The sequence below is a fragment of the Leuresthes tenuis genome, unplaced genomic scaffold (genome assembly GCF_036924035.1).
Source record: "Leuresthes tenuis unplaced genomic scaffold, fLeuTen1.0.hap1 SCAF_24, whole genome shotgun sequence".
NCBI lineage: Eukaryota > Metazoa > Chordata > Actinopteri > Atheriniformes > Atherinopsidae > Leuresthes > Leuresthes tenuis.
Window position 1 is genome coordinate 24914628 of NW_027325378.1, and position 17003 is coordinate 24931630.

The following is a 17003-nucleotide window of genomic DNA, read 5'->3' on the forward strand; positions in this document are numbered from 1 at the left end:
GAAATGTTATATGTTTGGGCTGTGTGACATGCTTAATGCTTGTCAGTAGCTACCCACTTATTCATATATAGCAACTGACAACATAAGAAGTCCGGACATACTTTGATAGTAGTTGTAGAAGTATCCTTATTGATAATAGATAAACTAATTTATAGTGATAGAACAGTAGATGAACAGGTGCCTGCACATGTCTCACGAAAATAAAATGGGTGTATGATTGCTGACGGCAGAGCAATACTGCCAAACTTATGAGTTCTTGTGGCAAACTTGATTCAGTGTCTTGACGTGTATACGCTGTTTCGCTGACTTGATTGTCACAAGAAACAAAGTGTGTTTGATAAGATCCGACCATTTTATTACGGGAGGATCAGTATGTATGGATTCTGATGTGACTGATAAACCCATTCATATCTTAAGCATCATCTAATACGTGAGACAACGCCCTGACACACAATCAAAAAAAAAAAAGAGAGAGGGGTTTTGTGTCCCCACAGTCCATAATGTAGAAAAGAGAGAAAAAAGCCTTTCTGATTTGGTGTGTGTGCTCACAGTGCAGAGTGTAGAGAAAAGAGAGAAAAGAAAGCCGTTTTGGTGTCACAGGTGTTGTGACTTACACACACATATTTCTGAATTGAGAAAATAAATCATTTTAGAGGAAGCAGTAGAGTTTAGATCCCACATTTGTTGATAGGCATTCATTTATTTTTTCTTTTAATCAGTTTTAAAGTGAATACTAACTGAGAAATGAAAAAGGTTAAGAGTTTAGAAGGTTTATGATCAGCTGAGTCTCTAAACAGAACAGCAAAGGGCTTCATTGAACATTTAAAAAAGATTCAGATTGTTAGAATATCCAGAATTTATAGGAATGGTGGTGATTACTCTTATTTTATAGAATGGAAATAACTGCACCATGTCTGTTTTATGAATTTAAGGGGCTAAAAAGTTTTGTTCTCGTTTTTCTATGATTAACCGAATGTATGTGAGAGTCCAAACAGACAGAAGGGTTACGGCCAAGCGCTGGACCTTCCAAAAAAGATGAGACAGGCTGGACCCGTGCCATACTAGTTAAGACCTGCCTGTGGATAACAGGTTCTTTAAACTCTCACACACACAAACTCACACACACGTTCGCACACATACACCCATACACACACACATTCTTGAGCTTGCTGCAAGATTAAACCTTTGCATTAACCGACTCCAGCAACTGTGAGTCTCATTGAGAGAATTTTCTCAACAATTGGGTACTCAAACCAGATCGCGACGTTTTTTCCGCCATCCAGGGTCGGAGCTGAAACCGTGCACGGGGGAGTCCAGTACTCCTAATGAAAGACCCCCTGCTGAATTGCGGTAATTAGGGGCCAGTGTCCACTGAAAGGGGGAAAAAGTGACGAGATCGTACTTTTGAATCAATGGCCAGAAGCCATTGGCAGTGCAGGCATCAACAATTATGGTGTTATTTCACCCATTAACACTTAAGGTACCTCATGCAGTGGCTGTGATATGGTTACTTAACAAAATATCTTTACCAGACATCTCTCCTACATAACTGTTCTTCTTTCACAGCCACACCTTGTTGTCGAGAGATGTGCTACACTTAATCCATCCACACTGCTACCTACCCCACAGATGGAAATTCTCATGATTGCATGTCAGAAATAACCATCAATGTTTTACCCAGGCCAGACTTAACTGATATACGTTATGAAAATGCAGAAATAACTATATTTATTCGACAGGTCACGCAAAAAACCCTGATGGCACAAATGCTACAGGATTTGCAGTACTAACAGAAACTGAAGTTTTCTTAAAACAACCACTACCAAAAAATTACTCTGTTCAAGCAGTCGAATTGGTAGCTTTAACTGAAGTTTGTAAATTAAATAACAAAAAGGTTGTTAACGTTTACACTGACAGTCAGTATGCCTTCTCAACTGTACATGTGTTAAGACAGCATTGGAAAAACAGGTATGTTGACATCCACAGCTAATGTATAAACTACAAATATTTTAGCATTATTAGATGTTATTCAATTGTCATCTACAATAGACTCGTATGAATGACCAGAAGGAAAACCATACTGCCAAAGAATTTGTTTAAATATGCTGCAGTATTAAGCCATGGACCATGTCATGTCTCAACAGGAGGGATGGAAGCAATAATGAACAAGGTTTTTACAGCATATGGTTTTACTAATTATTGAAAAATTATTTTTAGAATAAAGAAATGAATAAAGTTTTGTCTAGCAGGTCAAATATGTGCAAAATACAATCCACAGGGCAATCTAAGACCAAAACAAAGATAATACCCTAAGCCAGTGTATCTTTTTCAACATATTTGTTTGGATTTCATTATTTCATTATTGTGTAGATTTCATTGAACTAAATTAATGTTAAGGGAAACGATTCTGCTCAGTGACAACAGAGGTTTTTACCAAATGGACTGAAATATTTCCATGTGCACAAGCAGATGCACTCTCAGTAGCAAAAGCACGGGTAAAATAAATCATTTCTAGATTTGAAATTCCTGAAAAGATCTTCAGTGATAATTTGACACACTTTGTAAACAATGTCATCTCACTGATGGCAAAGAACTTAAAATAGACCTTAGAAACCACTGTGCATATCATCCACAATCAGCAGGTTTCGTGGAGAGACACAATGGAATAATTAAGTCAAGACTGAAAAAAATCATGGAAGAAATGGGAAATGTTGGGTTTACTGTTTACCATCCTAAAAATGCATCCTCCAACTAGCACAAGATGAACTCCATTTGAGAAAAGGTATGGAAGACCATTTGTACTCCCACAGTCAAAACACAGTCATCAACTGACATGATGAAGAAAAAAAGAAAAAGAGAAGAAACCTTAGCAGAATACAAATATTAACAAGTAGAGAGATCTCTTCTGTTTAGTCTGTTCCAGGTGAACCGGTGAAGGAATATCTGAAGACAGTAAAACCCGGGGACTGGATCATCATCTAAGTGATAAAGAAAAAGAACTGGTCCAGTCCAAGGGGGGAAGGTCAATTTCAGGTACTACTTACATCACCCACAGCAGCTGAAGGACTTCTTGGATTCACTTATCACATTGTACTACGACCTTCAGAAGTAGGGAAAGATTAGTAACCCACCACTGTTTTCTGAGGCAAAAGTCTGACTACAAAGGGGAATTCTCTCTACAGGAGGGAGTTCATCTCAACCTCAGTGAAGAAAACAACGGCTAACATGAGAACATAGGGTGTGACTAAAATAAGACAATGAAATGGATGGACAAAGGCCGTGGCATCCATTCAGATTACCAGGATTTTGTGGGTTAAGAGGAACCAGCTGTGTATTATTAATCATTACTCTTATTATAGTATTCCCAATTTTATGGTATGAAGCATGGATTAGCAGAAATAAAGATGATGCAGGACAGAGTACCACCACTGTCCCCTTGACATAGAAAGTGCCACACTAGTAATAACATTTATTTAAACTTGGAGATAAATGGAGAAAATAATCTCATATGCAATAGCTGAGACAGAAAAAACAGAAAACTTTTGAAGACACGATTAAAAGAACATTTAGAACATACAATAAGCTTAAAAGGAGTGACAAATCTGCGACTGCGGAGCATAGAAGTCTAATTAAAAACAGGAGCAGTAGGACAGACTTTTGGGAAATCTGAGTAAACTCTGGGAATCAAATTTAGATAATGATCAGACTTGGCCTTTCTTATTTCTGCTGTACATTTATTTCTAAGCTTCCTAAAAGCAAGGCAATGAACCGGGGCCCTCATATGCCCAGCTAGCATCAAAGGTTTATTTGGAGGTGGTTCAGCTGCAAGTTGTGAATTTCTGACTAAAGTTTGTAAAAAGCGGGTAAGACAAGTTGCGAATGCCTGACAATGTATGATCAAAAGAGGGAGAGGAGGTTTTCGGCTGAAAGAAGGTCTGAATATCCAACCATAATTTGTAAAAACCGGGGAAGAAAAGGCTCGAAAGCCCAACTATACACCATCAACAGCTGGAGCGGAGGTGTTCAGCTACAAGAAGGTGTGAATGTCCGACCATAGTTGGTAAAAAGCGGATAAGAAAAGGTGAAAATAACCGACTGTACACAATAAATAGCGGGAACGGAGTTGTTCGGCTACTAAAAGGTGTGAAAGTCCGACCCTGGTTTGTAAAAAGTGGGTAAGACAAGGTGTGAATGCCCGACAATGTATGATCAAAAGAGGAAGCGGAGGTTTTCGGCTGCAAGAAGGTCTGAATGTCCAACCATAATTTGTAAACACTGGGGAAGAAAAGGCTCGAAAGCCCGACTATACACCATCAAAAGCGGGAGCGGAGGTGTTCAGCTGCAAGAAGGTTTGAATGTCCATCAATAATTGCTAGAAAACATGAAAGAAAATTTTCGAATATCAAACCGCACATGATCATAAGCGGGAGAGGAGGTGTTCAGCTGCAAGAAGGTGTGAATGTCCACCCATAATTACTGAAAAATGGGTAAGAAAAGGTGCGAATGCCCAACCATACATCATCAAAAGGAGGAGTGGATGTGTTCGGCTACAAGAAGGTGTGAAAGTCCGACCATAGTTGGTAAAAGCGGGTAAGAAAAGGTTAAAATACCTGCCTGTACACAATCGATAGCTGGAGCGGAGTTTTTCGGCTGCAAGAAGGTGTGAACGTCCGACCAAAGTTTGTAAAAAGCAGTTAAGAAAAGTTTCGAATATCCAACCAAACATAGCGGTAGCAAAGCTGTTTGACTGCAAGTAGGTGTGAATGTCAGTTCATAATTTGCAAAAAGCTGATGAGAAAGGGGGAGAATGCCCGACTATACACCATCAAATGCAGGAGCGGAGATGTTCGGCTGTGAGTAGGTGTGAATGTCCAACCATAATTGCTGAAAAATGTGTTAGAAAAGGTAAGAATGCCGGTCCATACATCATCAAAAGCGGGAGAGGTGGTGTTCGGCTGCAAGTAGGTGTGAATGTCCAGCCATAATTACTCACAAACGGGTAAGAAAAGGTAGTATTGCCAGACCATACATGATCAAAACAGGGAGTGGAGGTGGTTCAGCTGCAAGGTGTGAATATCTGACTAAAGTTTGTAAAAAGCGGGTATGACAAGGTGCGAATGCCCGACAATGTATGATCAAAAGAGGGAGCGGAGGTTTTCGGCTGCAAGGTCTGAATGTCCAACCATAGTTTGTAAAAACCGGGGAAGAAAAGGCTCGAAAGCCCGACTATACACCATCAAAAGCGGGAGCGGAGGTGTTCCACTGCAAGAAGGTCTGCATGTCCACCAATATTTACTGAAAAATGGGTAAGAAAAGGTGCGAATGCCCAACCATACATCATCAAAAGGAGCAGTGGATGTGTTCCGCTGTAAGAAGGTTTGAATGTCCGACTATAGTTTGTAAAAGTCGGGTAAGAAAAGTTCGAATGCCCGAATATACACCATCAAAAGAGGGAGCGGAGGTGTTCTGCTGTAAGAAGGTGTGAATGTCTGACTATAGTTTGTAAAAAGCGGGTAAGAAAAGGTGAAAATACCCGACTGTACACAATCAAAAGAGGGAGCGGAGTTGTTCAGCAACAAAGTGTGAAAGTCCGACCATGGTTTGTTAAAAGCGGGTAAGAAAAGGTTTGTATGCCCGAATATACACCATCAAAAGCGGAAGCGGAGGTGTTTCGCTGCAAGAAGGTGTGAACGTCCGACCAAAGTTTGTAAAAAGCAGTTAAGATAAGGTTCGAATATCCAACCAAACATAATCAAAAGCGGGAGCAGAGCTGCTCGACTGCAAGTAGGTGTGAATGTCAGTTCATAATTTGCAAAAAGCTGATGAGAAACGGGGGAGAATGCCCGACTATACACCATCAAATGCAGGAGCGGAGATGTTCGGCTGTGAGTAGGTGTGAATCTCCAACCATAATTGCTGAACAATGTGTTAGAAAAGGTAAGAATGCCGAACAATACATCATCAAAAGCGGGAGAGGTGGTTTTCGGCTGCAAGTAGGTGTGAATATCCAGCCATAATTACTCACAAACGGGTAAGAAAAGGTAGTATTGCCAGACCATACATGATCAAAACAGGGAGCGGAGGTGGTTCAGCTGCAAGAATGTGTGAATGTCCGACTAAAGTTTATAAATAGCGGGTAAGACAAGGTGCGAATGCCCGACAATGTATGATCAAAAGAGGGAGCGGAGGTTTTCGGCTGCAAGAAGGTCTGAATGTCCACCCATAATTCCTGAAAAATGGGTAAAAAAGGGGTGCGAATGCCCAACCATACATCATCAAAAGCAGGAGTGGATGTGTTCGGCTACAAGAAGATTTGAATGTCCATCAATAATTGCTTTAAAACATGAAAGAAAATTTTCGAATATCAAACCGCACATGATCATAAGCGGGAGAGGAGGCGTTCAGCTGCAAGAAGGTGTGAATGTCCACCCATAATTACTGAAAAATGGGTAAGAAAAGGTGCGAATGCCCAACCATACATCATGAAAAGAGGGAGCGGAGGTGTTCCGCTGAAAGACGGTGTGACCGTCCGACCATAGTTGGTAAAAAGCGGGTAAGAAAAGGTTAAAATACCCGACTGTACACAATCAATAGCGGGAGCGGAGTTGTTCGGCTACAAGAAGGCGTGAAAGTCCACCCATGGTTTGTAAAAAGCGGCTAAGAAAAGGTTCGAATGCCCGAATATATACCATCAAAAGCGGAAGCGATGGTATTCGGCTGCAAGAAGGTGTGAACGTCCGACCAAAGTTTATAAAAAGCAGTTAAGAAAAGGTTCAAATATCCAACCAAACATAATCAAAAGCGGGAGCAGAGCTGTTCGACTGCAAGTAGGTGTGAATGTCAGATCATAATTTGCAAAAAGCTGATGAGAAAGGGTGAGAATGCCCGACTATACACCATCAAATGCGGGAGCGGAAGTGTTCGGCTGTGAGTAGGTGTGAATGTCCGACCATAATTGCTGAAAAATGTGTTAGAAAAGACTAGAATGCCGGACCATACATCATCAAAAGCGGGAAAAGTTGTGTTCGGCTGCAAGTAGGTGTGAAGTTCCAGCCATAATTACTCACAAACGGGTAAGGAAAGGTGGTATTGCCAGACAATACATGATCAAAACAGGGAGCGGAGGTTGTTCAGCTGCAAGGTGTGAATTTCTGACTAAAGTTTGTAAAAAGCGGGTAAGAGAAGGTGCGAATGCCCGACAATGTGTGATCAAAAGAGGGAGCGGTTTTCGGCTGCAAGGTCTGAATGTCAAACCATAATTTGTAAAAACCGGGGAAGAAAAGGCTCGAAAGCCCAACTATACACCATCAAAAGCGGGAGCGGAGGTGTTCAGCTGCAAGAAGGTCTGAATGTCCACCAATAACTACTGAAAAATGGTTAAGAAAACGTGCGAATGCCCAACCATACATCATCAAAAGCAAGAGTGGATGTGTTCGGCTCCAAGGTTTGAATGTCCGACCATAGTTTGTAAAAGGTGGGTAAGAAAAGGTTCAAATGCCCGAACATATACCATCAAAAGAGGGAGCGGAGGTGTTCCGCTGTAAGAAGGTGTGAATGTCCGACCATAGTTGGTAAAAAGCGGGTAAGAAAAGGTTAAAATACCCGACTGTACACAAACAAAAGAGGGAGCAGAGATTTTCAGCTACAAGAAGGTTTGAAAGTCCGACCATGGTTTGTAAAAAGCGGGTAAGAAAAGGTTCGTATGCCCGAATATACACCATCAAAAGCGGAAGCGGAGGTTTTCGGCTTCAAGAATACGTGAACGTCCGACCAAAGTTTGTAAAAAGCAGTTAAAAAGGTTCGAATATCGAACCAAACATAATCAAAAGCGGGAGCAGAGCTGTTCGACTGCAAATAGGTGTGAATATCAGATCATAATTTGCAAAAAGCTGATCAGAAAGGGTGAGAATGCCCGACTATACACCATCAAAAGCGGGAGCGGTTGTTCGGCTGTGAGTAGGTGTGACTCTCCAACCATAATTACTCACAAATGGGTAAGAAAAGGTAGTATTGCCAGACCATACATGATCAAAACAGTTAGGAAGGTGTGAATAACCGACTAAAGTTTGTAAAAAGCGGCTAAGACAAGGTGCTAATGCCCGACAATGTATGATCAAAAGAGGGAGCGGAGGTTTTCGGCTGTAAGAAGATCTGAATGTCTACCCATAATTCCTGAAAAATGGGTAAAAAATGGGTGCGAGTGCCCCACCATACATCATGAAAAGCAGGAGTGGATCGGCTGCAAGAAGGTGTGAATGTCTGACTATATTTGGTGAAAAGCAGGTGAAGCAAGGTCTGAATGCCCAACCTTACATCATCAAAAGCGAGATCAGAGGTGTTTGGCTGCATGAAGGCCATAGTTTGCCAAAAGCGGGTAAGGTGCGAATGACCGACTAAATATCAACAAAAGTGGGGGGGGGGGGGGGGGGGGGGGGGGGTCTTCGGATGCAAGTAGGTGTGAATATCCCACCATACAATGGTGTGAATGTCCATTGTATGGTGGAGAGGAAGCTGTGAATGGCCGACCATAGTTTGCAAAAAGCGGGTGAGAAAAGGTGTGAATGTCCAACCATACATGATCAAAACATGGAGCAGAGGAGTTTGGCTGAGACAAGGTGTGAATGTGAAAGGGAGTTCTGCATGATTTGCGATTTTGCTATTAAATAAATTCCTTCACTCAAACCGAGTGAAAACTGCTTTTACCTTCATCTTTATCAATCGACTTCAACAAAGAACAACGTTGGATTTTCCAGTAGAAGAAGTTGAAATCGATCTAGACATTGATAAATATGAAGAACAAAGCAGTTTCCACTTGGTTTGAGTGAAGGAATGAATTTTATAGCAAAATCCGAAATCATGCCTAACTCCTCAAAAGGAACGTATTGCTCAACCAAAGGGATGCTTCTTTCTCATTCAGGGTAATATGAGGAACTTTATGCTTGATACATTTTTAGACATTGATAACTATGAAGGACAAAGCTATTTTAACTTGGTTTGAGCAAAGCAATTCATTTTATAGGAAAATCCGAAATCGTGCAGAACTCATGAAAATAAGCTTTTTCTCGGATTCCTGATCCTTCAGTGTTGCTCTTTCCTATACAGCAAAATACAACCTTGTTCTTTGTTGAAATCGATCTAGATATTGATAAATATGAAGGACAAAGCAGTTTTAACTTGGTTTGAGTGAAGGAATTAATTTTATACATAAAATCCCAAATCATGCAGAACGTATGAAAAGAAGCTTATTCTCGGATTCCTGAACCTTCAGTGTTGCTCTTTCTTCTACTGCATAATACAATGTTGTTCTTTGTTGTAGTCGATCTAGACATTGATAAATATGAAGTTAAAAGCAGTTTTAACATAGTTTGAGTGAAGGAATTCATTTTATAGCAAAATCCCAAATCATGCAGAACGTATGAAAATAAGCTTATTCTCGGATTCCTGATCCTTCAGTGTTGCTCTTTCTTCTACTGCAAAATACAATTTTCTTTGTTGAAGTCGATCTAGACATTGATAAATATGAAGGACAAAGCAGTTTAAACTTGGTTAGAGTGAAGGCATTCATTTTATACATAAAATCCCAAATCATGCAGAACGTATGAAAAGAAGCTTATTCTCGGATTCCTGATCCTTCATTGTTGCTCATTCTTCTACTGCAAAATCCAATGTTGTTCTTTGTTGAAGTCGATCTAGACATTGATAAATATGAAGGACAAAGCAGTTTTAACATAGTTTGAGTGAAGGAATTCATTTTATACATAAAATCCCAAATATAGCAGAACGTATGAAAAGAAGCTTATTCTCGGATTCCTAAAACTTTTGATTTGCTCTTTCTTTTACTGCAAAGTACAAAATTGTTTTTTTTTGTTTAAAACTATCTAGACATTGATAAATATTAAGGTAAAAGCCGTTTTAACATAGTTTGAGTGAAGGAATTAATTTTATAGATAAAATCCCAAATCATGCAGAACTCCTCAAAAGGTGCGTATGGCTTAATCACAAGTGTGGTTCTTTTTCATTCAGGGTAATATGAGGAAGTTTATGCTTGAAATATATGTAGAATTGGGTACATATGAAGGACAAAGCAGTTTTAATTTAGTTTGAGTGAAGGAATTAATTTTATAGCAAAATCCGAAATCGTGCAGAACTTATGAAAGCAAGCTTATACTCGGATTCCTGAAACTTTAGATTTGCTCTTTCTTTTACTGCAAAGTACAACGTTGTTTTTTCTTGAAATCTATCTAGACATTGATAAATACCAGCCGAACATCTCTGCTGCCGCTTTTGATAATTTATGGTTGGGCATTCTTACCTTTTGTAAGCCGTCTGGCTTTCGAGCCTTTTCTTCCCCGGTTTTTACAAATTATGGTTGGACATTCACACCTTCTTGCAGCTGAAGAACCTCTGCTCCCTGTTTTGATCATGTATGGTCTGGCAATACTACCTTTTCTTACCCGTTTGTGAGTAATTACCCGCTTTTTACAAACCATGGTCGGACTTTCACACCTTTTAGTAGCCGAACAACTCTGCTCCCGCTATTGATTGTGTACAGTCAGGTATTTTAACCTTTTCTTACCCGCATTTTACCAACTATGGTCGGACATTCACACCATCTTACAGCAAAAAACCTCCGCTCCCTCTTTTGATGGTGTATATTCAGGCATTCACACCTATTATTACCCCCTTTTTACAAACTATGCTCGGAGATTCACACCTACTCACAGCCGAACAACTCCGCTCCCGCATTTGATGGTGTATAGTCGGGCATTCTCACCCTTTCTCATCAGCTTTTTGCAAATTATGATCTGACATTCACACCTACTTGCAGTCGAACAGCTCTGCTCCCGCTTTTGATTATGTTTGGTTGGATATTCGAACCTATTCTTAACTGCTTTTTATAAACTTTGGTCGGACGTTCACACCTTCTTGCAGCCGAACACCTCCGCTTCCGCTTTTCATGGTGTATATTCCGGCATATAAACCTTTTCTTACCCGCTTTTTACAAACCATGGTCGGACTTTCACACTTTGTTGCTGAACAACTCCGCTTCCTCTTTTGATTTTGTACAGTCGGGTATTTTCACCTTTTCTTACCCGCTTTTTACCAACTATGGTCGGACATTCAAACCTTCTTGTAGCGGAACAAATCCACTCCTGCTTTTGATGATGTATGTTCGGGCATTCGAACCTTTTCTTACCCGCTTTTTACAAACTATGGTCGGACATTCAAATCTTCTTGTAGCCGAACACATCCACTCTTGCTTTTGATGATGTATGGTTGGGCATTCTCACCTTTTCTTACCCATTTTCCAGTAATTATTGGTGGACATTCACACCTTCTTGCAGCTGAACACCTCCTCTCCCGCTTATGATCATGTGCGGATTGATATTTGAAAATTTTCTTCCATGTTTTAAAGCAATTATTGATCGACATTCAAATCTTCTTGTAGCCGAACACATCCACGCCTGCTTTTGATAATGTATGGTTGGGCATTCGCATCCTTTTTTTTACCCATTTTTCAGTAATTATTGGTGGACATTCAGACCTTCTTGCAGCTGAACACCTCCACTCCTGCTTTTGATGGTGTATGGTCGGGCTTTCGAGCCATTTCTTCCCCGGTTTTTACAAATTATGGTTGGCCATTCAGACCTTGCAGCCGAAAACCTCCGCTCCCTCTTTTGATCATACATTGTCGGGCATTCGCACCTTGTCATACCCGCTTTTTACAAACTTTAGTCAGACATTCACACCTTGCAGCTGAACCACCTCCGCTCCCTGTTTTGATCATGTATTGTCTGGCAATACTACCTTTTCTTACCCGTTTGTGAGTAATTATGGCTGGACGTTCACACCTACTTGCAGCCGAACACCACCTCTCCCATCTTTGATGATGTATAGTTGGGCATTCTCACCCTTTCTCATCAGCTTTTTGCAAATTATGATCTGACATTCACACCTACTTGCAGTCGAACAGCTCTGCTCCCACTTTTGATTATGTTTGGTTGGATATTTGAACCTTATCTTAACTGCTTTTTACAAACTTTGGTTGGACGTTCACACCTTCTTGCAGCCGAACACCTTCGCTTCCACTTTTGATGGTATATATTCGGGCATTCGAACCTTTTCTTACCCGCTTTTTACAAACCATGGTCGGACTTTCACACCTTCTTGTAACCGAACAACTCCGCTCCCACTATTGATTGTGTACCATCTGGTATTTTAACCTTTTCTTACCAGCTTTTTACCAACTATGGTCGGACATTCACACTTTCTTACAGCGGAACACCTCTGCTCGCTCTTTTGATGATGTATGGTTGGGCATTCTGAACTTTTCTTACCCATTTTTCAGTAATTATGGGTGGACATTCACACCTTCTTGCAGCTGAACACCTCCTCTACCGCTTATGATCATGTGCGGTTTGATATTCGAAAATTTTCTTTCATGTTTTAAAGCAATTATTGATGGACATTCAAATCTTCTTGTAGCCGAACACATCCACTCCTGCTTTTGATGATGTATGGTTGGGCATTCGCACCCTTTTTTTACCCATTTTTCAGGAATTATGGGTGGACATTCAGACCTTCTTGCAGCCGAAAACCTCCACTCCCTCTTTTGATCATACATTGTCGGGCATTCGCACCTTGTCTTACCCGCTATTTATAAACTTTAGTCAGACATTCACACCTTCTTGCAGCTGAACCACCTCCGCTCCCTGTTTTGATCATGTATGGTCTGGCAATACTACCTTTTCTTACCCGTTTGTGAGTAATTATGGCTGGACATTCACACCTCCTTGCAGCCGACCACCACTTCTCCCGCTTTTGATGATGTATGGTCCGGCATTCTAGTCTTTTCTAACACATTTTTCAGCAATTATGGTCGGACATTCACACCTACTCACAGCCGAACACTTCCGCTCCTGCATTTGATGGTGTAGAGTCGGGCATTCTCACCCTTTCTCATCAACTTTTTGCAAATTATGATCTGACATTCACACCTACTTGCAGTCGAACAGCTCTGCTCCAGCTTTTGATTATGTTTGGTTAGATATTCGAACCTTTTCTTTACTGCTTTTTACAAACTTTAGTCAGACGTTCACACCTTCTTGCAGCCGAACACCTCCGCTTCCGCTTTTGATGGTGTATATTCTGGTATACGAACCTTTTCTTACCCGCTTTTTACAAACCATGGTCGGACTTTCCCACCTTTTAGTAGCCGAACAACTCCGCTCCTGCTATTGATTGTGTACAGTCGGGAATTTTAACCTTTTCTTACCCGCTTTTTACCAACTATGGTCGGACACTCACACCTTCTTACAGCGGAACACCTCCGCTCCCTCTTTTTATGGTGTATGTTCGGGCATTCGAACCTTTTCTTACCCGCCTTTTACAAACTATGGTCGGACATTCAAACCTTCTTGTAGCCGAACACATCCACTACTGCTTTTGATGATGTATGGTTGGGCCTTCGCACCTTTTCTTAACCATTTTTCATTAATTATTGGTGGATATTCAGACCTTCTTGCAGCTGAACACCTCTGCTCCTGCTTTTGATGGTGTATAGTCGGGCTTTCGAGGCTTTTCTTCCCCGGTTTTTACAAATTATGGTTGGACATTCAGACCTTCTTGCAGCCGAAAACCTCCGCTCCCTCTTTTGATCATACATTGTTGGGCATTCGCACCTTTTCTTACCCGTTTTTTACAAACCAGTGTCAGACTTTCACACCTTTTAGTTGCCGAACAACTCCGCTCCCGCTATTGATTGTGTACAGTCGGGTATTTTCACCTTTTCTTACCCGCTTTTTACCAACTATGGTCGGACATTCACACCTTCTTACAGCGGAACACCTCCACTCCCTCTTTTGATGGTGTATGTTCGGGCATTCGAACCTTTTCTTACTCGCCTTTTACAAACTATGGTCGGACATTCAAACCTTCTTGTAGCCGAACACATCCACTCCTGCTTTTGATGATGTATGGTTGGGCCTTCGCACCTTTTCTTACCCATTTTTCAGTAATTATTAGTCGACATTCAGACCTTCTTGCAGCTGAACACCTCCACTCCTGCTTTTGATGGTGTATAGTCGGGCTTTCGAGCCATTTCTTCCCCGGTTTTTACTAATTATGTTTGGACATTCAGACCTTGCAGCCGAAAACCTCCGCTCCCTCTTTTGATCATACATTGTCAGGCATTCGCACCTTGTCTTACCCGCTTTTTACAAACTTTAGTCAGACATTCACACCTTGCAGCTGAACCACCTCCGCTCCCTGTTTTGATCATGTATGGTCTGGCAATACTACCCTTTCTTACCCGTTTGTGAGTAATTATGGTTTGACAGAGTTACAACCAATAAAATGATGATACTACCAAAAGTTAATTATTTGTTCTCAATGATCCCCATAAAACCATCTGCTACTTGGTTTAAGTCACTAGATTCATGCATATCCAAATTTCTGTGGAAAAACAAACCACCACGTATTAGTTTAAAAACCCTACAGAAGACCAAGGACTGTGGTGGATTAGATTTACCTAATTTTCAGCACTATTCCTTAGCCAATAGGTTACAGTATATATCAAAATGGTTTAAACCTAGCCCAATAGATGAACCATGGATAAATATAGAACAAGCATTGTGTGATAATCTGGAAATCTCTGACCTGCCACTTATTAGTCAAAACGTAAAAAAATCACAAATGTTTCAAAAGCATTAACATCAGCACCTCTCTGACAGCCTGGTGGGAATTTCTTAAAATAACAAAGTCCTCACTTGTCCCGTGTAAGCTTACACCCATCTGGAACAATCCTGACATACTGCAAAACAAAAAAATGCTAAACTTTACTCTGTGGAAGATCAAAGGAATGAAACATCTGGAACATATAATCCAAAATGGAAATTTTATTTCATTTGATGAGCTCCTATCACAACATGAGATAGGCAGCAATAAATTCCTAGAATATCAACAACTTAAGTCTATAATAACAAAGAAATATATCCTCCACCAACCAGACTTACAACTCCCGACTAGGGTAGCAGAATTTCAAAGCATCTGCACCCCAAAACTACTATCAAAAATATATAAATTATTGTCTAAGATAGATGACACAATGTCTCTTCCACCCTCAAAATGGGAGGCAGATTTATCCATCAGTTCTAGTCATAGCTTCTGGCCACAAATATGTTTGAACACCTTCAGAATGTCTCAAAATCCTAATTTACAGCTCATATAATACAAAATCCTTAATAGAACACACTATACAGGACAAAGAATGTTCAGGATGGGTCTAACACACTCAAACATCTGCTCACATTGCACAGATAACACACCTGATGATTATGCACATGCTTTGTGGTTTTGTGTGCCTGTCCAGAAGTTCTGGCTTTATGTCTGTGAGGACCTATCAACATGGCTAAAGTGTAGCATCCCTGCATGCCCCACACTGTGCATACTGGGTGACTTAGACAACATCAACATGGAAATTAACTCAGCACACATGGTTCTCACAGTGTTATGTATCGCAAAGAAAACTATTCTCATGAACTGGAAAGCGAAGAACAATCTGTGTATTAACCAGTTTAGAAATTTTCTTTTAGATTATATTAGCATGGAAACAATGTCTGCCTCCTCAAAACATCAATTGGCTGAATTTCATTCTCTCTGGTCCCCTCTGATTAGCTTTATCACATAGTGGTGGTGGTGGGTTACTGTCCCGTTGCTCTGGGTGGTTGGGTGTGTGCTGGGGGGGGGGCTGTGTGGCTTCGGGCGTCTGGTGGTCTCTCGGGTCGTGGGGACCGGGTTGGTCATTGCTGGGGGGGACTGTGTGTCGGGCTTGGAGGGCAGTTTTGGGGGCTTGAGGGTGGGGCTGTCTTGCGGTGTGGGGCGGGGTCCGTTAGGGGCCTTGGGGTGGTGGCTGCTGACTCTATGCCAGGTGGCCAGGCCGCTCTGGCGTGGGTGGTGTTGCTGGGCCTGGGCCCTGGTGGCTGGGCGCTGCCTTGCGCCCGGGGGGAGGGCCCTGCCTGTGCCTGGGGGGGCTGGGTTTCCCTGGACGCGCCACAGTATGGGCGGGTTGGTGCAGGTCCTGGTGCCGGGCTTGTTGCTCTGGGACTTCCAAGGTGTCCGCAGGTGGTTGTTTTTTTTCAGGGTGTTGGGGCGTGCGGTGTGTGTGGGGGGGGTTGTTTGTTTGTTTTTTGTAGAGGTCCTCCGGGGTGGGGTTGGGTTGAGTGGGGTGGGGCGGGATGGGTACCTTCTGGGGCTACAGTAGCTCCCGGAATATGGTCGCTGCAGGCCCCGAGCCTGGTGGACATCAGGCCCTCCTGCCCTGTGTTGGCTCCCAGGTAGCAGGGATGCCTATTGCAGCCAGTCCCTGGCTGCCCTCTCTGGGGGGGAGTAGCTCCCCCGGTGTATATCTCCATACCCCTCTCCCTTCTGGCTCCTGTACACAGCACACACTCACACATGAAGGGTTTTGGGGGCGTGTGTGTTCGGTGGGGTGTAGTGGATTGGGCCACGTAGGAGGTCCCCTTTAGTTGCACTCTGCAGTTCCCCGCCCCTGTTTTAATTACACCTTAGACATTACTACTTATCAAACACACTCACACACACACATTAGGTCTTGGGGGGTGGTTACACTGAGTTGCATCTGGTGGGCGGGGCTCTTTGGGTATGTAGGCTGCCCAGAGGGCCGCGCTCCCAGTTCTACAAGTTTGGCTGCCCCTCAATTTTAATTGCTCACTATTAGAATATATTGAAGAGCCAGAATGGTGAGGGGAGGGGTCTTCTTCGCCCACCCCTGCTTCCTGGTTGCTGCTCGGGGCGGGAGGGGCCAGGAGGATTAATTAATTGTTCTGCTGGTTCGGGGTGTGTGGTGGCTGGGGGGCTGCTGGACCCCTGGTGTGCCCGCTGCACTACACCCCAACGGAGTCGAGGGAGGGAGGACGTGTGGATGTATGGGACGTGAAAGTGTGTGTGGTAATGATTGGGCCTGGATCTGGGACTTGCTGTCG